The sequence below is a fragment of the Lacerta agilis genome, chromosome 2, assembly GCF_009819535.1.
Source record: "Lacerta agilis isolate rLacAgi1 chromosome 2, rLacAgi1.pri, whole genome shotgun sequence".
NCBI classification, from domain to species: Eukaryota; Metazoa; Chordata; class Lepidosauria; order Squamata; family Lacertidae; genus Lacerta; species Lacerta agilis.
Genome location: NC_046313.1, coordinates 72,596,061 through 72,621,045, shown reverse-complemented (window position 1 = coordinate 72,621,045; position 24,985 = coordinate 72,596,061). Strand labels below are relative to the sequence as shown.

Here is a 24,985-nt window from a genome sequence, read left to right as displayed (position 1 = left end):
TTCCCTTGGCTTATATTTACATAACAAAAAAGACAAGCACATGTAGTTTGACCCTCAGTAATAAGATATCCCCCCCCAGCACATACCTTCAGATATTTTCTAGCTCCTTCCCTACATGCCCTCCCAAAAAAGCAAAAAGATAAATATATCTATAAGTGCCTGCTACTAAAAGAATGGCATCGTATTTAGCAGCATGCCCGAGGATGTAGTTTTAATGCTAGCTTTCTAGTTTCTATTCTCTATGTTGAGTTTCTAATTGATGGTAATCAGCGATCTCCTCCCACTCACATAGCTGGTTGGTTTGAAGACTGTAGCTGCTTCCCAGCAAGACTGCAGCATTGACATGAGAGTTCACATGGATGTAAACACTCATTCATATCACCCGCGTGATCAGAAATTCACACTGTCCCTTTATCGCACACTCTCACTTTAGAGTACAAACACTTTGTTTGCTAGCTGCCATAACCATGTTTGCTGTGACATGCATTCCATGCAGATCAAATAACACTCTTTCTCCTTCCTCAGAATTGCAGGGGGGAGGGGAACATGGTTTGCACCCGACCGACCATCCAGAGATGACCTTGGAACTAACTGCAAAATGAATGGTTTTGTTTTGATGGGAAGGACGTGGGTTGGGACTGGTTTTATCCAGAGCAGCCACTGCAGTGGGGTCTTGACCAGTACCCACCCACCTACCCTTGACCCAGTGTGGGATTCCCCCCCCCCATTTCCAATTTTGGTTGCAGCCACAGAGCAATTTTTCCTCCCCTGGAGTTCCTGATTACAGTACTTTTGGATTCTACAGGTTTTCTGCCTGATTCACACTGGGCCTGAGGAAGTTTGGCAATTGTCCAGGCTCCCACCTTTTTCCAATTTTGGCAGATACAGTGCTGGGTTAGGTGAATTAGGGTGAAGGGAAAAAATGGTGAACACCTTGAGGCACCTTCTAGGAGATGAAAGTAACACATCTGTTTTGCATGTAGAAGGTCCCAGGTGTGGGAGATTTGCAGTCAAACCTAACAATCCATATTTGCTAGTTAGTATATGAAGGAGTTAAGGACCACAGAGTTCTAATTGCTACAGTAGGCTAATTTAGTTCACACACTCTCTTCTCCTGAAAGAACATAAATAAGGCCTGTTTCTTGCCATCCACCCCACTTGTCACACTGCAAACAATGGAGTGCCATCTTGCTGAATTTCAACTAAGATTATTTTTGCCTGCATTATTTTATTGCTGCTGCATAGTGAAAATGCATGTCTGAGACCTATAAACTAAGTAAATCATTTTAAAGCTTGTCCAAAAAACCAAGGATTATGTATTATGATCCTCTGACTTATAGGAGCCCACAGTTTTGAACCACTTCACACAGCAGCAATACCTATTTGCAGATCCTTCAGAGTTTTTCTAATAAATTTGTTGCCAATTAAAAATCCCAAACTTGAGTTTTCTCTCTCATTTGTAGGGCTATGGGTGCAAACCTCATGCTCTACTTGGATAGAATCACCAGAATCTCATAGGTATCCAAGTCTAGAATGGATCTTCCTTGTCTGCAGCATTTCTAGAGTTTAGTTTCATTCCATCATTTCTTTTTTTTAAATCTATGCATTAGCTGAAAACTCATCATACTTCCTTTACTAGAGAGGAATAGTATTCAGGCCATTTTCCCCGCACTGCTGAATGTGAGCAGCATTTCCATTTGAATCAGTGGCTTGCTATGAATAAACCCCCAACCAGTCCAATTATCCCACAATCCAACCTCTCATCTCAAACCTCCTTTATCCTCAATAGATAAAATAGATAGAAGTTAAAATCCATTTTCCCCATACATTCTGGAGCAGGGGGAAGTATGATGCCATTTAACACACACACACACACACACACACACACACACTTCTCAGGATTACATTCTTTCATAGTTCCAGAGGCTTCCTAAAGATGTATGTCTCTCACTGCTCCACATCTAATCCAGGGACTGATAACAACACTGTGAGAAAGCCAAGAAATCTTTTGGCAGTTTTACAGGGAAATTGTTGATGGGACAAAAATTCTGCCCACATTAAGTGTTTGTTTCTTAAAAACCTATATTGATTCCTAGTTCAAAGAAAAAACCAGGCCATCATTTGGCTGGTACCATTTAGCTGGTACCTGTCTAGTCATGGATATCATTTTTAGTTCAGGACCCTGAACTAAGAACAGCCTGCTAGTGCATTTGACTGTAAACTGTGTTTCAAATTTGAGGAACAGATGGATACACAATTTCTGCTGTCTGAGGACAGCTTAGAAGTAATTGAGTATGACCCCCTAGCACGTCAATCAATGGCTGGTAACACCTTTCAACTTTTCTTTTTGTTTATTGCACTCTGTCCTAGAACTAATAAGTTTGTACATACTTCTCCAACACCAAATTCAGAGGTTGCTAGGAACAATATGGAATAAACTTTAATACCCATATAAACAGCCTATTAAATTCAGTTTATTTTTGTAGAAAAGAATCATTCTACTGATCATCAGAGCATTATTCAGATAGTCACATTTATTTTGGCAGTTGCATTACAGCTCTGTACAATATCCAGTTGAGCCTTAAAATGAAGCTTGTCCTACAATTATCAAGTGCATTAGGCTTCATCTCCTCTAAACATGTAACCATGAAAAGAAGTGGCAGTCAGTTATTATTTCAGCGGCTTTCAATGAAATGACTGCCTTCAGCTTGCACAATGGTTCTGAACAACACTGACTGGGCTGGGATTTGAGCATGCATCTCCCAGGCCCAAAGGAAAATGCTCTTAACTTCCAGATATGAATAAAGCAGGCATTATTTCTTGGCAACTTCTATATTATTTGTTGATCATGTGGTTTAGGCTCTGGTCCTCAACAAGCTCTACTAGAAATAACTAGTAGGATTTCATTTCTAAGTAATTAACTTATGACCAGGATGTTTGCAGCTATTATTGTGCTTAACCTCACAAATACGTACCAATTATTTATTGTGAAATTTAACATAAAAGAACCACAGATATTCCTTCCAATAGTACTCTACTGGTATCAAGGATTAAAAGAAGCAAAGGGCACCAAAGTGAAAAGTACTTCCAATTTTTTAAAAGAAGCCTTAGTTTGAAATTGTGATCTCAGTACAGCATACCTTGTCCTAGACATTATGTAGTGGTGTTTTGTTTTAGGATTCAAGCTCTACAGCATCAGGATCAATATAATATTGTTAAAGATAAGAACATATGGGTTTCACAAGGCACTCTTGAAACTGAGAAGACATTTCATAGAGAACACTGAACACAATCCACATACTCTCATGTATGTTTCAGTCAGAGCTGCTCTGCATGCTATGGCACTGTTAAAGAAATGAAAATAATCAACGTCAGAACTGGCGTGTCCAAGGGATATGGATTTTTGCCATTTTGAGGCAATGTTGATGTGCAGAATACAGTAGAATCACAAATACATTTTCATCTTCATGGGAAGAAATAAATGGAAGACAGGAAACTCAAACTAGGACCTGCAATAAGAAAAAACCCAAACCCATGTGCCTAGCATGTGCCACCCAGACCTGTGCTTATTAATTTGTCCACAGCTCAGTGGTGTTTGGAACAACCAGGAAGCATATTTTCAGCTTCCAGCTGTGATGAGTTTTGTCATGCAAAATGTTCAGGCCTATCTTTTTGAGTCGCCAGCTTTATTAATTCAGCAACAGGGATTCAGCCTACATACAATTATCACATTCCACCACAATGGCCACCTGGAGACCCCAGAAATTATCTTATGCTTCCAGTAAGAGGGCCATATTTTATATGTATTTAAGCTTGATTGCTGACAACTAAACTGACCCCCCCAAAAAAATCAGGTGCTGAAGTACTGCCCAAATAAGGTCTCATGGTAGAGAACAGAACTGTGTGCATAATGCTATCCACCCTGTGCAGCTGGTCTGCTGCTCTCAGGTCTGGTTTGCCTTTAGTATATGGAATGGGAGAGAGGTGTAATTTTGTCCTTTGCCCCAGGCACCAAAATATCTTGGACCCAGCCCTGCACATAAAATAGAATTTACTTTCCAACAACTCTGGCAGACTCCATTGAGAAGACGCTGGGAGGTGGTGGAACAAACCAATTTAATTCCAAAATAGGCATCTCGCAAGCAATGCCTTCCCCATCTCTCCACTGCCTATTTCTCAAGACGCACCTCCACTCTCAGCTCTCATTCCTTTCCCCCTTGCATTTCTTCTGGTAGAGAACTGCAGCCCGGAGTGGCACAGTTTCCTACTGTTTCTTATTAGCAGCAAGAAGCCATTGCTTAACAATGGCTCTGCTTGCTCAGAATTCCCTCTCATCTTTCTTCACATTCCAGGAAGGAGCATTTTGGAAAGCAGCTGTTGCATAAATGATAAAAGGGAGAAAACATGAAAACATACCCGTCCTTTCTTACTCATTCATCTGCACTACCGCCCTCTCACAAGCAGTGTGGAGAGAAAAGAGGAAGAGGGGAGTGCCGGGGAGGGGGGAGCATCTGCATCAGTTATCTCGTTCCCATTCTTAATTACCATTGCCTGAAATGGCAGTTTCAAAGAAGCAAAAAAATAAGAAGAAAAGGGGGGATGTGGGTTGGCTGCTTAGGGGCCAGGCAGTTCCCTTGAAGGGAGCAAAGCTGGCTCACAAAATGCCACTTACCATCTCTAACTATAAAAAGGGTGGGGAAGTGGAACTGTCAATCATCTGATGTCAGATGACCAGCTTTTACCTGTGTGGTAAACACTGTGGGCTCAAACCCCAACAATTGGGCACTGGCAATCAGCTGGTTGTTGGGACATCAAAGCACTGCACACAGCTCTATAAAAGCTCACTTGCAAAGAGCAGCACATAGGATTTTGGAGGTGTCAACCATCAGGAGATCAGTGGTGCCTGCAAACCCCTTATTGGTCCAGCCACTAGTTTACCCAACACACACCTGACGTCCCATGCGATACTATGTGATATCAGGTGTACGACAAGTGGGTGTGGCTTGGTCCAAATGGCTTAACAGGCCAAATGAAGAGGCTTGGAGGACCTAATTAGGCCCCCAGTCTGGAGCTTCCTCAGCACTGCACTACAGAATCTTGTTCCAGTATGCTGGGTATAGTAAGCAATAACAGCTCTAAGGCCAATAGTGAATTTCCCAGTGTGCTGTAATGCTTAAGAGTGCTAGACTAGGACTTGGGAGACCGGGGTTCAAAACCCCATTTGGTGATCCAGCTCACCTGGTGACCTTGGGCCAGTCACTGCCTCTCAACCTAAACTACTTCACAGGGTTGCTGTGTGGATAAAAGGGGGCGAGGGGGAATTGAGCTCCTTAGAGAAAAGGTGGGATATAAATGTAGTATTAATAAAGTCACATTAGTTACTGATAAGAGAGAATAGCATATGCTCATTGTGTTGATGGAAGTTTATCATACCTACAACAGCCAGCAACTGAATAAATAAAGTGCTGGTACAAAAACTAGTACGGTCATACCTTGGTTTTCAAACAGCTTAGTTCGCGAATGTTTTGGCTCCTGAACGCCGCAAACCCAGAAGTGACCTGGGCAGTATCCCCTTCCCCACTAGAGGGACTGCGCTAGACAAAGAGGAATTGCTGAGGAGGTGTTGCAGGGGCTCTCTATACCCTGAAAGCCCTTGCACCACTCTACGCTGAGGCGAGGACAGTTCCCTGACAGGGGGTGAAGGGTGAAATTGCGCTAGTTCAATCCACAGTGTTCTAATTACATCACCCATTAGCAGCAGACGTAAACTCAACAAAATTGTTTTACAAAACATTTAAAGGACATTCTGAGGTTTTTTTTTTTTTAAAAAAAAGAATTGTAAATTTGATTTTTTTAAAAAATGTTTCCAATGGTAAATGAATTTCCAGATTATTAAACAAGACTCTAGAAAGCATGAGTAATGAAACTGTAATGCTGCATTCCAAACAAACATAGAATAGCCTTGCATGTCTCCGAAACCTGTGTTTTAATGAAACTGTGGTTTTGCATATTTGCAGCAATAAATTATTAAGTAATAAGTTCCATTTCAAGTAATAACTCCCACTGCAATAAGGCCCACTGAATACAGTGGGGCTAACTTCTGGGTAAACATGCACAGGACTTGTGCTTTCATGTACTAGCAGCAACTAAGGTGGTTGTTTTTTTCTTAAAACTACTGTTTGCCATTAGTAATGCTTTGTTTATAGATGAAATGCTAAGATACAGAAAATAGGTTATTTGTTTATTTTTGGAAGTACTAGAAAATGACAACAAGGCTAGCTACAGCCTTCTACCACAATGGGCCCTCTTTCCGTTTGGCCTGTTTGCTATTCCAGGAACACCACTGTGTAGATGGCACACATTTTTATTTTTATTTTAAATCAAGAATGGTATTATCTGCTAGAAAGGATGGGAGCAAGTACAGCTTGCCCTCTAGCCCTGCAGCAATAGTGCAATAACTACTAGCTATATGAACAGAAGGAACACAATCAACCATCAATGACAAAGGTCACTGCTTCATGGCTAATTGTTTGATTAGAACAAGGGAAACTCAGCCATGGCATTCAGTGTTGATGTTGGGCCAGCCACATTGTTAGCCTAGCAAAAAGACCTTGCACACAACCTTCAGTGACAGGGTTGGAGAAGAGTGCAGAATAAAAAAGTAATAAAATCAATAGTTCATGAACATTAGCTTTAAAAGAAATCATATTGTTTCACAGTAATAGTTATTTGATTCAGGTTTTGTTATTAACCTAAGTATGAAACTTGTTCAAAACAAAATAAAAAATTCTTTCCAGTAGCACCTTTGTTGTTGTTGTTCAGTCGTTCAGTCGTGTCCGACTCTTCGTGACCCCATGGACCAGAGCACGCCAGGCACGCCTATCCTTCACTGCCTCTCGCAGTTTGGCCAAACTCATGTTAGTAGCTTCGAGAACACTGTCCAACCATCTCATCCTCTGTCGTCCCCTTCTCCTTGTGCCCTCCGTCTTTCCCAACATCAGAGTCTTTTCTAGGGAGTCTTCTCTTCTCATGAGGTGGCCAAAGTACTGGAGCCTCAACTTCAGGATCTGTCCTTCTAGTGAGCACTCAGGGCTGATTTCTTTGAGAATGGATAGGTTTGATCTTCTTGCAGTCCATGGGACTCTCAAGAGTCTCCTCCAGCACCATAATTCAAAAGCATCAATTCTTCGGCGATCAGCCTTCTTGATGGTCCAGCTCTCACTTCCATACATTACTACTGGGAAAACCATAGCTTTAACTATACGGACCTTTGTAGCACCTTAGAGACCAACTAAGTTTGTTCTTGGTATGAGCTTTCATGTGCATGCACACTTCTTCAGATACAATATATGAAACTTGTTGATAATGATCTTATTTTATTGTTCTTACAACATTAATATTTAAAAAATCCTTGATTAATTACCAGCCTCCGTTTTTAAGCTGGTCAAGTGTCCAAGCATAATTGTCCCTCTTTGTTTAAATAAAAACCTGAGTGCTCTTCTCCCATGTACAAAAATGTACCCACAAAACATATTGCCCAAACCAAGCAATTTCCAATTGCTGTATTTAGACAGCTACTCATGTATCTATGAAGGCTCTTAATCATTTCCCTCTTCTGAACGTTCAGAATTAAAGGGGATAGCACAGAAGAAAGAAATTACCAAAATGCACAATTCTAGACTACCACCACCTCACAGGAGTTTTAACTCTCCTGCTCACGAAGACACAACAATTGTCACATGCATCATGGCCCCTAACCTTCAACTTTGTCAATAAAGTGGGATCACTGCAAAGTCAGTCACCATATTAGTACAGCCAAACTAATCACATTTCAGATAGGACTCAGAGGCGGCCTTGTCATAAGTCAAGCAAGATGAAGCAAGCCATCCAAGGCAGTCATTATAGATAGAAGGTTTTGAGCTTGCTTCAGCTCCACACCAAGAAGCTCCCAATGCAACGCCACACATGGCAACAGCAGCACACAGAGGTAGAGAGATGCAGTGAGTCTTTTAAGATGGCATTGCAGATTGTGTCACAGACAACAAATACATTATTATTTATTAATGTATAAATACACAATTCACGAGGATATGGCCCTCAATGAATATTAGTCAAAATCAGAAGTACGGTAACATGCCTCTGGGATTTACAAGCAGGAGTGTGCTAGTCCACTCATGTCCAGCTGCTGGTTGGCCAGTGGCCATTGGAAGAATAGACTGCACTAGATAGGCCTTTGGTCTGATCGAGCACAGTTCTTTTTATGTTATGTCATGACAGTATATTAAGCGTCCAATTGACGGGTGCTGTTGTTTTGAGTTTTGTGGTTTCCCTCAACTGTGGAGCAAGTGCTAGAGTCAAGGACCCAACCAGATCATATTTGTGCTTACTTAGGATTAAGTCCAGGGCTGAACTGGGCTTACAATTCACCCTTGTAACATTGCTAAAAGAAAGAGGGAGTGAGACTTTCCTCCCTGCACCATCCACAGAGAGATAAATGAGCAGAGCAGGGCTTGGATTACAAACTGGAGAACTACTATTGGAGGAAAGAATGTGATTTGCCTAGTTTGGAATTTCTGCAACAGCATGGTTATTTCTGAGTGTCCTCCTTTATTCATGCTAGGGAATACCCACTCATTTAATAGATTTCTGGGAATTGTGAACTGCGTCACCAGGTACCCTATAGTACCCATCTTGCACCAAACTGAACCCCTTTCATTTTTTTGAATTTCCCATGGTCATTTTTACCCATGATAATCCTTTCTATGATTTACCCATTTAAAATAATTTTATGAATTAGCCACGATAATCATTTTATATCAAGCCACAAATCAAAAACCTTGTCCTAGTCATGGTTGAAAAACCATGTCCATGGTTAGCAAAAATGCTAGTGTAGACATAATGCTAAACATGGTTATGTACAAAAACGAAAGGTGACAAATTTTCTTGCAAGACATGGAGACAGGGGGTCATTCAGAAGTCGAAAAATACAGAAGTCGAGTCGCTCGTAAGTCGAGGTACCACTGCAAATCGGAATAGTAAGTCGGAACAATGCAAGTGCAACAATCGGAATAGTAAGTGCAACAATGCAAGATTCTTACAGTTTTACATGGCCATCACAATTAATTTATAACACTTTCAATCGCAATATAATAACCACTAAATATGTCCAAGAAGGTACCTTACATAAACAACACCAAAATACATGACTGGGCAGTGTGGTAAACAAATTGCATAGCAATTCAGAGAACTAAAATACCTAAAAGCCAAGTTTCTATTTATGCTAAACTGCCCTCAAATTCCGCTTGCAAAAACTGGTGTTACTTTTATAGCAGCCTGCCAGTAACAACTGCATGGAAAGGACTGTATGTTAACAAGTTCAGCTGCTATACCGATTTAGGGCTTTATTGCTCCACATGAGAGATTGTGGTTTTCTCTGAATGGATGCAGCTCAGGGATAAGGGAACCTGTGCCCCCCCCTTGTGTTTCTGGACTCCATCTCCCATAATCTCTGACCATTCAACTTGGTGGCTGAGGCTGAAGGTTGGGATCCAACAACAGTTGAGAGCCAGAGGCTCCCATTTCCTGATACAGCTGCATGTAAAAATCTGAAGGTGTTTAAAAAGAAAAGAAAAAAAAAGAATGGAATTCTCCATCTCAGCATCAAAGGTACAACAGCCTGAGGTAGGACAAGCCAGTCTGCTCTCTGTCATGGTAAGAGAAGTAGGGTATGTGGCTGAAAATGAAATAGCAGCAGTGCATGCAAGAAGGAAGGGAAATGCACTAGCCATATATTAAGCAAAGTTGTGATTTTAAGGAAATGGATCATGAATTTTCATGTTAGATCTCAGCAATATACAGTGGTACCTCGGCTTATGAACTTAATCCGTTCCTGAAGTCCGTACTTAAACCAAATCCGTTCTTAAACCAAGGTGCGCTTTCCCTAATGAGGCCTCCCGCCGCTGGTGCCCTTGCACTGTTCGGCTTCCATTCGTAGAACGAGGTAAAGTTCGCAAACCGGGACACTACTTCCGGTTTTGCGGAGTTCGTAAACCGAATAGTTCGTAAACAGGACTGTTCGTAATCCGAGGTACCACTGTAATGATTTACAGAATGAGATTGTGAAGAAGAAATTGGCCTATCAAACATGTTCTGCTAAAATACTGATGCATACAGCATTGATAGTGTTCATTTATAATGAATAAATGAAGCTTCAGTTGTACATGCATGCTATTCTGCATAATACGGTTCAAATCTTTCAAAACCTCATTTTACCATTCAGAGATTTTGAATCTCTGCAAGTGCTTGGAGTGGTATCTCCTCATTTTCCAAAGGAATATTCAATGTGTGAAGTTCAGCAAGCAGGCACAAACACAAACACAATTTAGAAAACTTGTAGATGGATTTAAACAAGTATTCACACACATACAACGAGACATGAAGGCTGGCGACATAAAACCCGTCATGTGCAAATCCCATGAAGATGATCACAATGCCTAGAGATGCACAGTCAGGTCATGAATCCATAGAAGTGACCAGAGGAGGAATGCATAGAGAAGCAACGCCATGGTACATCTACATCAGCATAACCAGATACCTTCATCTGCCCCAGCTGCAACCAAACTTGTCTCTCCCATACTGGTCTCTACAGCCACAGTAATTGTAAGTAACTGTCAACAACACACATTTTGGTGAACTATAAAACATTTGTGGTGTCAAAATTTATAGAATAAAACTCAAACGTTACTTTTTAATATCACTTTGCTGTTTTCAAATGCAGACATTTAAGTTTGACAGATAAGTAACAAAATAATTATAAAAATAAGAATATATTTTTTCTGAGCTTTTTATATGGATTTAATAAGCACCTTGATTTACAAAAGCTAAATATGCTATGGTTTTCAAAGCTGCATTGTAATCTTATTTACTTTCCTCTCCACCCAAGTTTATCATTGTCATTTTGGCTGATGGGCACTACACCATTCATATTTTGAGAATCTTTTCTAGCATTCAGATTACAGACATCTCCAGGAAATGCTACACACACATATGTATATGCTAATTCCTAAACTGATAAGGGACATTTTAGAGCCCACAGCATTTATATTTATTGCTTTATAAATTTATTTATGAGCTGCTCTTCTGGCCTCAAAAGGTCCAACAGGTGAACTACATTCTTAAGACAATATCATAGCACCTGCCAGGGTGGTGGTAGTGGGGTATAAAACAACAAGTACAACTAATTGGATCTGAAAACATCTGGAAGCTATGAAGGGTGGGAAAGAGTTCCACTGAGAGGGTGCCACCACAGAAAAGGTCTTACAAAAGGTTGCTGCAACTATAATCTTACCACTAAGTGTCAATTCTTATATGCAAACCAACAGCATTTAAAAAAAAAAAGTTTCTTTGGTAATTATGTTTAATAACAAAGAATACATTTGATTAACCGAAGGCACCTTTGATTAATTGCATCTCTGTGAATAAGCCCAACTCTGGACATTTTTGTTCCCTTTGTTTATTCATCTGGACTCATGATCATATCCCGCTCTGCTTCCTCATGCCTCTGAATATTCCCAGCTCTCCAGGGAAATAGTCTTGTTCCTGTCCACAAATGCAGTTGCCGCTACTAAAAATCCCTTGGGGACACATTCTTTTACAGTACTTCTTTTATTTAAACCAGTATTCACCAACCTGGTGCCCTCTAGACAGTCTGAAATACAACTGCCATCAGATCCAGCCGGTGCACCCGCTGGCTAGGGTTGATGAGAGTTGTGGTCCAAAACATCTGGAGGGCACCAGGTTGGCAAAGGCTGGTTTTGAACTCTTCAAGGTGGATTCATTTCCTGCTTTGTGCACTGACTCCTTGTAGAGCATCCAATCATCCACAAGCCTAAGAGTCAGGAATGCACTACTTTGCCTCCGTAATATGCAATTATATAAAGGGACTACTTGACAAGTACAACATGCCATTTCACCTGCCTTCCTGAAAGCTACAGTACTTTATAGGCTCAAGTTTCCAGATCAAGGGAACAGACAAAATTAAGGACATTTTACTATTTAATGAATAAGACCAGGCTGCAACCCTCCGCCGATTCACATCTCAAACTCTGAAAGCCATTTGACTACGCAGGAACAAAGAAAGTTTAGTATTCCACACACACCGAGTGTACACTATCTGATTTCCTATTATATTCTGAATTCTTAAACAAATAATTTTGACCTGATTACAATAAACACTTGAGTTTTAAAAACTGTTTTTACTGATAATTTTATTGTTTTACCTTTTTTTAAAATAAAAAAAAAGAACGGCTTTGAGGATGTGTAGGTGTGTATGATGAATATATTTGGCTGAAACATTCTAATAAATGCAAGGTTAAAGTACAACCCCCCCAAACACACACAAACACCAAGAATGTAGATTTTAAGATACGGTCAAAACGTACCCCACCACACCTCAGCATTTTTACTCTCAGAGCAAGTCCCATGAGGTTGAGAGGCAGTAACAGGCTCAGGTAACCCATTCAGCTTCATGGCTGAGCAGGGATTTGCACCTGGGCCTCCTCAATCCCACTCTTGACATTCCATCCATTATACCACATAGGTTCTCATGCGTTCTCTTCACTCAGAACCGTATGTTCTTTGGCATGTGCTTTGATAATTTAAGCAACACTAAAGATGTGATTATCACGCTCAATTTGTGCAGCGAATACAGAATAATCCTATGCATGTTCAGTCAGACGTAAGTCTCACTGGATTCAACGGATGGAACTCCCAGAAAAGTGTGCATAGCGCTGTAGCCAAAGAGTAAATGAATCACATTGTTTAACATGCTGCTTCACCATCCCATTAACTTAACGACACAGCATTTTCACAATCTGCATTAACTTAAAGATAAGCAAGTTGCAGCAATCCATAGTATTCCCGGATCTTTAGGACTAAAGTTATTAACTCATCCATGTATGCTCCCCACCCAGACACAGCTAGCTACACTTCCTGGAACTAATTATTTCATGGCTTAAGCCTAGACTAACCCATCTGTTCAGATCATTCAGCCATTTCATTTAGAAATTTAATGGCTAGCATGACAGGAAGAAGCAACATATTGCTCAATTTGCTGATTTTTCTCTAGTGCAAAAATGTCATATTCGGGTATAGAAAGTCTAAAGATCAAGCAAATAAATACATTAATGCTGCTGGCATATTTTTCAGGCAGTCAACCTGCGGCATGGGTGTCACAACTGGAAATTTGTGCCTAGCTACATATTATTATTAAGGTAAAGTTAAAGGACCCCTAGGGGACGCGGGTGGTGCCGTGGTCTAAACCACAGAGCCTAGGACTTGCCGATCAGAAGGTCAGCAGTTTGAATCCCCGCAATGGGGTGAGCTCCCATTGTTCGGTCCCAGCTCCTGCCCACCTAGCAGTTTGAAAGTACGTCAAGTGCAAGTAGATAAATAGGTACCACTCTGGCAGGAAGGTAAACGGCGTTTCCGTGTGCTGCTCTGGTTCGCCAGAAGCGACTTAGTCATGCTGGCCACATGACCCGGAAGCTGTCTGTGGACAAACGCCAGCTCCCTCGGCCTAGAGCAAGATGAGCGCCGCAATCCCAGAGTCGTCCGCGACTGGACCTAATGGTCAGGGGTACCTTTACCTAAAGGACCCCTGGACGGTTAAGTCCAGTCAAAGGTGACTATGGGGTGCAGCGCTCATCTCACTTCAGGCCAAAGGAGCTAGCATGTGTCCACAGACAGCTTTCCGGGTCATGTAGCCAGCATGACTAAACCGCTACTGGCGCACGGAGGACTGTGACGAGTGCCAGAGCACACAGAAATGCTGTTTACTTTCCCACCACAGCAGTACTTATTTATCTACTCGCACTGGTTTGCTTTCGAACTGCTAGGTTGGCAGAAGCTGGGACAGAGCAAATGGGAGCTCACCTCGTCGCACCGATTCAAACCGCCTACCTTCCGATTGGCAAGCCCAGGAGGCTCAGTGGTTTAGACCACAGCACCACCCACGTCCCTCTATATTATTATTAATATGCCCTTAAGTGTCCATATTACACAAATTGAGAGTTCATTTGCTGCATATATATCAAAACGTTTTGCCACTACTCCTGTACCTGTTTGAAACATCTGATAAATTTCTCAGCAATGCTGGTATAGCACCATAGAAACACTTAACACAGTTTGCATTCACAGGACCACGAAGTTGTTGGAAGATACCAAATAATAATAATAATAATAATAATAATATATTTATACCCCGCCCATCTGGGTGGGTTTCCCCAGCCACTCTGGGCGGCTTCCAACAGAATGTTAAAATACAATAATCTATCAAACATTAAAAGCTTCCCTAAACAGGGCTGCTTTCAGATGTCTCCTATCATCTCACCCACTGCTCAAGAGAACAGGTGCACAACAGAAACAAACTCAGATGGCAAACAACTTGAGATGACTAAATGCAAGCAAACCTAGCCTTACGCTGCATGGGAAGGCAAACACATTCCAAACTAAGCAAATGCCTATAGATACTAACCAAGCTTGGGGGGAAACCCTTTCTAATCCTCAACCCCAAACTACTCAGCATGCTGTTTCTAGCTGTGGGGTAGAAAAAATGGGGTGGAAACCATCAGGACACCAGTGAAGCACAACCGAGGCAATCGAAATAGCAATCATAATACACACTTCATAAATGCAATGAATATTGTTCATACAGATGACAGCCATCGTGTTCCACCCAGGCACCCACTGGTGTAGTAAGACTAAAGATCAGGCAAACCGATAAATGCTGAATGCTTCTATCAGATAGTGGTGTCATGTGAGAATGCCTTTCAGTTTTAACATCTGTCAATAACTGCCAGCTGAAGAACACTGTCGCTGTGTTTTCCCTGTCCTGACTACCTTCTGCCAAGGTAACCAAATTCCTACAAACGCCAAGCTGCAGAGGCCAGATTTCAGACAGTGCCATTCTGACACACCAAAAGACAGCAGATTTTACAAGTGATTTTGATGAGTTGGGAGTGTCCTCTCTGTGTGTGTGTGTGTGTCTAGTAAAGCAAAGTTTGTCTTTAAGTTTGTTGGTTGTTTTTTTTTTAAAAACAAAAACCCTAAAGGTGCTAGAGACGATTCAGAAAAGAAATTTGAGGAGGGGCTGGTAACTTACACCATACAAGCATATGCAGTGAACTGCAGAGAAAGAGAGAAAAGTCCGAGCCCATCAGCCTCACCCCCTCCCCTTACTAAGTCAACCATTCGATTTGCAAGAATTTGGCGGAGCACTTAAAAGAAAACATGGAGGCTCTTAAAACGAGGAAGTCCCGGTGGAGACGCGGGATGTTAAAACTCAGTCGCCCTGCGTTCTCGCCACGGTTGTGCAACGCGCCCGCTCCGCCATGGGCAGGACCCGCTCGAGGGTGCGCGCGCCTTGCCCCGTGCCGGGCTGCCCTCGATTGCGAAGTGAGAACCAGGAAAGAGGGAGAGAGAGAAAGGGCAACTCCGAGCGAAAGTATGCCACCCAGCCCCAGACGAGAGGCAGGCAAGCGCCCAACTCACCCAGCCCAGGCAGCGACTCGCGCGCCGGAGGGTCCCGCTCCTCTGACGAGAAGAAGTGCTCGTTCGTACAACCCCTCAGCGCCAGAAAGTGGGGTGGGCGAGAGATAAAATCTCCCTCACACACAAACACACTCGCTCACTTCGAAAAGGGATGGGGAGGCGCTGCCCGCGCCGCTTCCTCATTCACCGAGGAGGCAGGCGGAGCAGGAACTACCTCGCCCTCCTCCTTACCCCCCCCCGGGCCCCTGCGAAAGTGGCGGCCCCGCCGCAGCAGGTAAGAGACGGCCCGCGCGCGCGCCAACGAGTCACTCACCCGTTTCGCGCGAAGGACCCTCGCGAGGAAGCGCAGGACTTGCTCGGCGCTCCGAGGCCGAGAGCGCTGCCCCGAAATGAGAGAAGCAGTCAAGCGGCGCTGCCTCCGCCTCGGGACCGCCCTCGCTTTGCTCGCTCGCCCCGCCCTCCACCCGCTCGCGCTCCGCCTCAACTTTTGCCGGACGCGCTCACCTGCTGCTCTTGCAGCCGGGCAGGAGAAGAAAGCGGGGCGGGGGCGCGCGCTGAGGGGCGGGAATCCCCTGTTTCGCGCGGGCCACATCGAACGGAACAGGCGCTTGGAGGCTTCAGCGTCTCCTTTCACTTTTCCGATTCCGTCCTCCTCCTGCTTCTTCTGCCGCTCGCCTGGTCTCTCCCGTCGCCGTCGAGGAACTCTCCCGGGCCGAACGGAGCTCGTTCGGGGCTTCGGGCTTCTCGCGGTTGGCCGGCCTTCCTTGCCCGGGGGGGGGGGTGTGTGTGGCGCGCCTGGCTCCGCGCGCCTTTACCTGACCCGGCAGCTGCCTCGACTTCTCGCTTTGTTTTAAATTCGGCCGGCCTCCACCTTCCCTCTCTCAGCCCCGGAAGGAAGCGGCTTCTTGCCTCGAGGGGCTGTCGCGGCCGGGCGGTTTCCCCCTGGAAACGCTGCGGGCGCGGGCTCTCGAAGCCACGCGGGACAGACCTCGCAGTCGCTCCTGTGCTCAAAAAGGTCATGGCCGAGTGGGGGAAAGTGTCTCGTTTGATTAAAGCTGGGTGGCAGAGGCTGGCCCGGGGAAGGAGGTGGTCTCCGCTTCCTTTACGATACCCTCTGCATCAGTATTTCTCATATTTATTTATTTTTAATAAATTGTCTTTGTCCTTTGTCCATGGAGTTTTCTTGGCAGGGATACTGGAGCGGCTTGCCAGTTCCTTCTCCAGGTGGATCACGTTTGGTCCAAACTCTCCGCTATGACCTGTCCATCTTGACCTGTCCATAGCTTGCTTGAGTAATTCAAGCCCCTTCGCCACGACAAGGCAGTGATCCATGAAGGGGCAAATTAAAAACATCAGTATGTTACCCTACCGATATTTTAGACCGTATGGCATTGGAATTGATACTATTTTACGTATGTGTTGTCGTTTGTGGGTGGGTGAGTGTTAATTGCTATTTGTGCAATTGTTTGAACTGTTTCTATGCCCATGATTTATTTATAAATATAAAAAGTATATTCCACCCTTGCGTAAAATTTCCAAGTGGTATACTATATTGTAAATCGCTTTGATATGCCTCATGGGAAGTCATGCATAAGTATAATTAAATAAAGAGTAAAATGTATTTATTGACAATGCAGTATTTAGTAAAATTGTTTGTTAAATTGTTGCTGTTGTTGTTTATTAATTGCTTGTCTCTCCCCCTAAGGGCAGTGGGTTCTAAAAATATGCGCCTCTGGTGTCAAAAACCAGGGTGAAGAGGTGTGTCTTCAGCATTCAGGAAAAGCTGTACTGTATAATGGAGGTGCCAGATTTCCCTTGGTGGGGAGGGAGTTCAGCAAGGTGGGGGCTGCCACATAGAATCCCCTCTCCTGTGTCACCACCCCAAGGTGTTGTTAATGTTGTAATGTAAGCTGACCTATGTGGTGCATTTGCCCTGGAAAGGTGCTTGACTTTCTGTGAGGGGCAGTCATGGTAGAGCCAACAGTGGATGGAGTCTGCAGCTTTACACGAATCTCCAGTTGATTGTGAGATGAATTGAAAATGAAGACCTTGGTCTGATAGAAGTTAGCATTTTTACTTTTATTTTTTGCTCTGCAACATGTGGCTTGGCTGGCTTGCATGACTCATCTAGTCATGGTGGAGTCTCCTTCTTTGGAGGTCTTTAAGCAGAGGCTTGTCAGCCATCTGTCAGGAATGCTTTGATGGTGTTTCCTGCTTGGCAGGGGGTTGGACTGGATGGCCCTTGTGGTCTTTTCCAACTCTATGATTCTATTATTCTAGTTACTAGTACCTCTAAAGTCCTTTCTACACTGCTCTCTGCAGTTTATCGTTTCTCTTCTCGTGGAATCTAGGATCAAGGCTGGCCCAAGGCTAGCTGCTGCCTGAGGCAAAGGACAAGAAGGTGCCTTTCCCGTTCCATGTAGAAAAGCTGGATATTACTTCAACACTAGCGATGAGATAGTGTCCTCTGCTACTCCTGAGGGCCTAAGGCTAGCTTAGTAGGGGAAAGGGCACACATAGTTCTGTTTTACATTAACATTGGATAAATGTATGTTTTCTGTTTTTGTATAAAATGCAGAGCAGTCTCCTTTGAGAGGAAGGGTGGGAGCGATAAATGATAAACTTTCTTCTTTAACAAGTGACACTTCCTGTTGCCTAACTTACTTAGCCCTATTTCAAAATTGATAGTCACATACACTTACAAAATCTTACACAGAAAGCAAAAAAAGAAAGGGGGTGGAGGAAGAGGAGGAAAGAAACAAGGAAAGTTAGCTGTGAGTCTATATAAAAACAGACCACATTTCAAATAATTCCAAGAATGCAAGCCATATGTTGTTGAATGTATTACTGGCATTCCATCTGCTAATTATTGCTTGATCCTTTACTGCCAGATCTAGCAGAACCCCTGTCCTACTGCCAGTTTGTAAAGGATTCTCTGCTTTTTGGACACTTGTAGCTCTTAGGAAAACACAAATGTTAATTCATTGTAATATTCCACCTGACACCCAAGAGTCATATTGGAAGCAGCAATGCTTAGGGCTGTCTCAAGGGCAGAATAAACCTATTGCGTGACTTCCAGCCAAAATGGCACAATAGCCATACCATGTGAGCTATAGTTCCCTCATGCTCTGTTCATCTCCAGTGGTGGTGTTTGGCTGAATTAGCCCAAGCTAACAGAATCTATACAGAACCCAAAAGATACAGAAAACATTTTTGTTGTTGAATAAAATATAATTCCATATTGAAGGCAGATGTTTTAAAATAATAATACAGCATAAGATGATGTATAGGTGGTATTTGACACCGGTTAAATTGGCAAAAATATATCATGGACAAAGTAATAAATGCTGGAAATGTAAACAGGTAGAAGGAACTTTTTTCCATATGTGGTGGATGTGTCCAAAGGTAAAAGACTTCTGGGAAAAGATTTATAATGAAATGAAAAAGGTGTTGAAAAACATTTAAAAAGAAACCAGAAACCTTTTTGCTGGGCATCCTAGGCTAGGAAATCCCAAAATGTGATAGAACTGTGTTTATGTATGCCACAACAGCAGCTAGAATTTTGATAGCTAAAAACTGGAAGACAGAGGAGTTACCAACGATTGAAGAATGGCAGATGAAAATGATGGACTATATGGAACTTACTGAGATGACCGGAAAGCTCTGTGACCAGAGGGACGATGCGGTGGGAGAAGAATGGAAGAAATTTAAATTGTATTTAAAAAATTATAGTAAAATTGAAATGTAGAGGTAACTTGGAAGATAAGTTAGACTGCATATTTAGAATTATGTTAAGTGTTAAGGAATTTGGAGATAATGAATTAAGATAATAGTTTTTTAAAAGGATAGGATTTTTTCTAAAATAAGGTTTATACAATGTAAAGAAATTACTAAAGATGTGAGACAATGAACGCAGGAAGGGCAGACGTGAGGAAGTCAATCTACAATGTTAAGGAAAGTAGCAGTTTAAATGAATAAGTTTCTGTTTTTTATTGTAGTTTGTAATAGTTGTATTGTAGTGTATTTGTTTGTTTGTATTTTGTTGATGTTTTGGAAAAGTTAATATATTTAAAAAATAATAATACAGCATAATTATTTAAATCATAATACTACAATGATTGCAGTTGGATTCCAGTTTCCTTTCTTCATTTTAGCAGTATCTGGAACTGGCTCCTAGTATATTGGGTGATTCATTTGGAAGAAGGCACTCTTTGAAATATCCTGGACTGAGTCTATGCTGAGTCAAAAATTGGATTGGGCTGCACAGTTTATCTACCAACTAATATATAATAGTGAATTCAAATCTCCAGGGCATGGTGAGCTGTACCCAAGGGCACTAAAGGAGTTTGAAGATGTAATCTCAGAGCCTCTGCCTATATGTTTTGAGAACTCCTGGGGAATAGGTGAGATCCCTGCAGACTGGAGATGGGTAAATGTTGTTCCCATCTTCAAAAAGCAGGGGAAAGAAGACCATGGTAATTACCAACTGTTCAGCTTGACATCAGTGCGAGGAAAGGTCCTATAACAGATAATTAAACAGTTGGTCTGTGAGCACTTATAAAAGGGTGCTGTGATTACTAAAACCCACCAAGGGGATCTGAAAAACAAGTCCTGCCAGACAAATCTCATTTCTTTTTTTGATATAGTTACAAGCTTGACAGATCAAGGGAATGCTGTGGACGTAGTACATCTTGATTTCAGTAAAGCTTTGACATAACCCCCCATGACATTCTTGTGCAGAACCTGGAAAATGTGGGCTGGATGAGGTAACTGTTAGATGGATTTGTAGCAGGTTGACTGACCAAACGCAAACAGTGCTCACTAATGGTTCCTCGTCATTCTGGAAAGAAGTGACAAGTGGAGTGCATTGATGCTGTTCAACCAGGAACACAATAAGCGTATTTTGCCTCTGGGACATCCTGGTACTCAACAGGAAGAGTCAAACATTCAACTGTACAGCTCAAGTAGGCTGCATGCCAGTCTACCAGCATGTATCAGCCCAAAGTGAGCCCCATTGAAATAACTAGACTTATTTCAAAGTTACCGGTAACATGCATAGGATTCTGCTGTTACGCCTTAAAATACTGGCAGTTATGTCATTTGAAGTCTCACTTCCTCTTTCCTGATGGAGGGAGGAAGAGAGATGTGGGTGTTTGGTGGTAGATATTTTCAGAACCGAGTAAGCAACACTGTTCTTTTGGCCTAACCTTTCTTTTATATTTCATCCATTTTACATTTCCTTAAAATCCCGCAAATTGCAATATTTAGTCTACATTAAGCCCTTTCAAGCTATGGAGAACTGGTGTGTCTGTGTCTGTTATCTTTCATTTTTTTTCAAAACCCTTTTTTCAATAGTGTTGAGTGAAACAGGAAGTCTGCCTGTTTAATCGTTTCTGTAGTAAAAATAACATTGATAATGTGCTTTGTGGAGCCTATTGAAATGTCAAAAGCATGGTGGTGTCCAGGAGCCCTTGCTTCAGAAATCACATTGCAATATATTCTGCTTATTTTCACCTTTACCCTGAATAGCTGAGTCCTGGACTTCTCTGTCAACAGGCCTCAGGTTAGTTGACCAGGAACTTTTAAACTTTTAGTAGCAAGTGAAATTTGACACTAATGAAAAGTGTACATTTTATGATTCCAAAGTTTGAAACATTTCTTTTTCTGCAGCCCACAAGGTCAATCCCACCAGTTGAATTTAGCAGATTTGTCTTCAATCCTGAGGACAGCAATCAGCCATTGTGATTGTGATACCTGCAGGGATCCCAATGTCAGTGTAATCCCAGAACTTGGGGTTGTGGTCCCTGCAGTGCCTATGGGAGTATTTTAGAGGATGTTGGTTTCTGGCTGGAGTCAAAACTAATTTAGGTGGCTGGATAGTTTTTGCTGTAAAGCACTTCAAACCACTTCAGCAAACTACAGAATAAACATACTGAACTGGCCTGTTGACAGAGAAGTCCAGGACTCAGCTATTCAGCTGCAAATAAAACATTTTAAATGTGTTGTAAAATGCAATATACAAATCCGACACTAGATGGCAATACTGAGCTATGCAAAATTCATTGTATTTTTCAAAACGTCTTTTAAAAAAAGCATTTTCACAGCTTTTTTTTTTTTATCTGTGCATAGATTCCACTTCTGTCTGTGACTAAATTGATCTATCCAGCAATTGTACTAAGCCCTCTAATAGTTTCCTAAGCATTGGGAAGAAGAAGGAAGCTATATTGCCTTTGTTTAGTAGGTGCAGTATGCTTATTCTCCTTTTACAGTCTGGAAAGTACAGCTTCAGAATGTGACTGCAGCTGTAGTGAGTTAGGGAGAAGGATGGCAATATTCTTTTCATATCTGGAGGAGGAACTGGGAAGTATTCCAGATGCAAATTAAGGGCTATAAGGAGACAGGGCAGCTCAGTCCTCCAGAGCATCAGAGAAAAGGCCACAACTTACGTCCTATTCAGTCAGAAGCTACCAAAGAAGCTGCATTATGTGAACTTCTATAAGCAATTGTAGGATTTTATAAAAATATTTTATTCAAATCAGGAATTTTATTACCAAATCAGGAATACTTTAAGTATTAATAATAATAAATGAATAATAAATTCTTCTCATTAAAATGTTTGAAACATAAAACAAATCAAATTCCAGTTATATTTTAAAGCAGCTGAACTCTTGAATATTTATACTGAAAAAATTAAGACATAAATTCTGGAATTTTAAAGTCCTTTGTTCATTTCAGCTTCATTGCCCACTGTGCTCTTTTTCTCAACTGAAGCTGCATCTCTAGAATTCCATCTGCTCTTCCTCGAACACAAGTGTGTATACATTTACTTCCAAATCACACTAGTGCTGGAGAAAAATCTGTTGCTTTTATATAGGTAGGTAGGTAGATGATATAGATAGATAGATAGATAGATGGATAGATTAGATGATAGATAGATAGATAGATAGATGATAGATAGATAGATAGATAGATAAAACAACACTCCCTCAATTCTGCAAATACATCTCCACACTTGACAGAATGGATATGTATCCTTCATGTGTACCTGTGTATACACATGTAGTAATTTTCATGCGTAAAATAGGATTATGTGGTGGTATGTCACACAAACCATTTTTACAATAGTTTTAGTTACAGTCAGCTACACTGGATTCCCTGGATGAACAGAGCAACTCTATACCTCCTTGCTACTTCAAGATGGACTCCTAGACCCAGCCAGATGGGTGGGGTACAAATAATAATAATAATAATAATAATAATAATAAATAATACTCGGCAGCCAGATTTTGTGCTGCTAAGATGGACATTCGCCGAAGAATGCTTTGGGTCATGCACCAGACCTAAACTGAAGGCTCACATGCAAGACCTTTGCCCAATCTTGCACCCTTCCTTCTGTAGTTACTTTTGCAATTGCTTGCTCTTAACTCTTTAGCTGATGTTAAGTCTCCCTCATGCATCACCCCTTCTCTGAGTCACTCCTTTTATCTGTTTTATTTCCTAAATTACTGTGTGTTTCTATTTTAAACTTATGCTGGTCTGTGACCGTAATAAAGATGATGTTATGATGAATCTCCTTGTTCTTTTTAAACCCCACTTAAATGCTATGTGATGTTAGCAGGCAACAGATAGTAAAAAAAGAGAGAGAGAGAAAGAAAGAAGTATATATTTTTATTAGGTATCATTTTGTTCTTTCCCCAAGTACTGATGAATTTCTTATTACAACTGTCCTTATGCAACCTCTTATAGGAAACATAATTTCTTGTGTTTTACCTTTTTTCCTGCTCTCTATTCCCCCTTTCTAATTTAATTTAGGTGATTTTATTTTTAAATATTGTAGTAGAACTTTATTTTCTTGCTATTTTTCACACAAAGGTAGGTTAAATTCGCCATAGCTTTGCCCGTATGCAAAGTGGCTACATGTCAATCTAGAGTGTTCCCCCCCTTCATTTCTTCTGTTGTTTTTAAATTGTTTCTATTCACTGCTGAGCCCTTAGGATAGGCCTGCCTGAGGTTTAAAAATAAATAAATAGAGGGGCCCTACAGAATCTGAGTTCTGAAATTCAGTGGGTGCAGCCTTTGACAAGGCCCTTTCTTGTGTTTATGTCAAAGCTGCCTCTGCTATTGGTGGGATTGAGAGAAGCAATTGGGAAGTTTCTTAACTTGGACAGCCTTGTATGGAAGAAGGCAGTCGATCAGGTAACATAATCCCAGACACTCTGGGCTTTGTAAGTCCTAAGCAGCATTTACTTATGTATTTAATACATTTATATAACACTTAAGTATTCACATTTCTAAGCAAACATTTTTTAAAACCCCCAACAGAAAATAGGACAATAAAATGATTTTTAAAATTGTCATAAAGCCAAACATGACCTTTGAATGCCTGCTGGAACAAGAAGGTCTCAGTCATGCACTAGAAGTTCAGCAAAGACGATGTCTTTTCCATCAGTCCACTACATTGGTTGTATTTTTTCTAGTAATCACAATTGCGCCTGAAAATAAGCTGGTAGCTAGTGAGGTTGTAACACACACAACATGGTGCTGGAGAGATGTAGCCCTATGAAGCGTGTCCCATCATCTGAGTTGTGTTCTTCTAAGGACTCAACCCTTGCCTGAAGACTCACGGGAGTGGGGTTGCCGATGCTTGTGCACAGGAGCTCATGGAAAGGGTGGTGCAACAGTGTTATCATGTGTGTTCTGGTGGGTGGGTGAGTTGGTGTCCCTGTCATTGGGGACTCATTGTCTCCCTCTGTGTGTGGATGGCATGTGGGACTCATAGCCACACAACTCCTAATTGGTGGCACTTCTAAGGATTCTGAGGGCATGGCTGCCATTTTTGTGGCATTTCATTCTTCCCCAAGTGGTGTCATTCACTTTCCCCTCCTAGGCTAAGCACCTATAGGATACAGTGCTCAGTGTGCTACCATGCAGAATTGCTTGAAAAGTCTAGGAAAGTAAGCACAGCCAGCTGAACAGCCCATTTTTCATATGTCTTCACTCTTCTTTCCACTGCCACTACAGAACTGCATACTGATTATCTGAAATAATTATTGTACCAACCAACCATTTGTTGTTGTGCTGTAATCTATTAGAGGAACATATATTTAGTCTTTCCAAATGTACAGGCTCACTATTCCAAAAGCTAATAAAATACATATTTTTTTCCTGGACCTAAATTATATTTTCTGTTTCCTTTCATGCATTGGCATTTTTTTTTTATCAACTCCATATTATTCATTTTAACCAGACTTAAGAACATAAGAGGAGCCCTGCTGGGTCAGACCAAAGACCTATCTAGTGCAGCATTCTGTTCTCACAGGCGGGTGGCCTGTGGTCTAACCACTGAGCCCCTTGGGCTTGCCAGTCAGAAGGTTGGTGGTTCGAATCTCCAGGACGGGGTGAGCTCCTGTTGCTCTGTCCCAGCTTCTGTCAGCCT

The 24,985-nt window shown here is 41.9% G+C and overlaps 1 protein-coding gene across 3 annotated transcripts in view; it reads right to left on the bottom strand.

Annotated features, from left to right (window-relative positions):
• PRKCD (protein kinase C delta) overlaps positions 1-16,136 on the bottom strand; it is a 56,436-nt gene extending 40,300 nt beyond the window's left edge. The window contains exon 1 of one of the 3 annotated variants that reach the window (XM_033140742.1): positions 16,054-16,136. The gene's annotated coding sequence lies outside the window, so the exon portion shown is untranslated. Of the gene's footprint in view, positions 1-15,549; positions 15,772-15,862; positions 15,981-16,053 lie in introns of those variants that run through there. The other 2 variants (XM_033140740.1, XM_033140741.1) reach the window with 2 other exon arrangements.
• Positions 16,137-24,985: the final 8,849 nt, after the last annotated feature.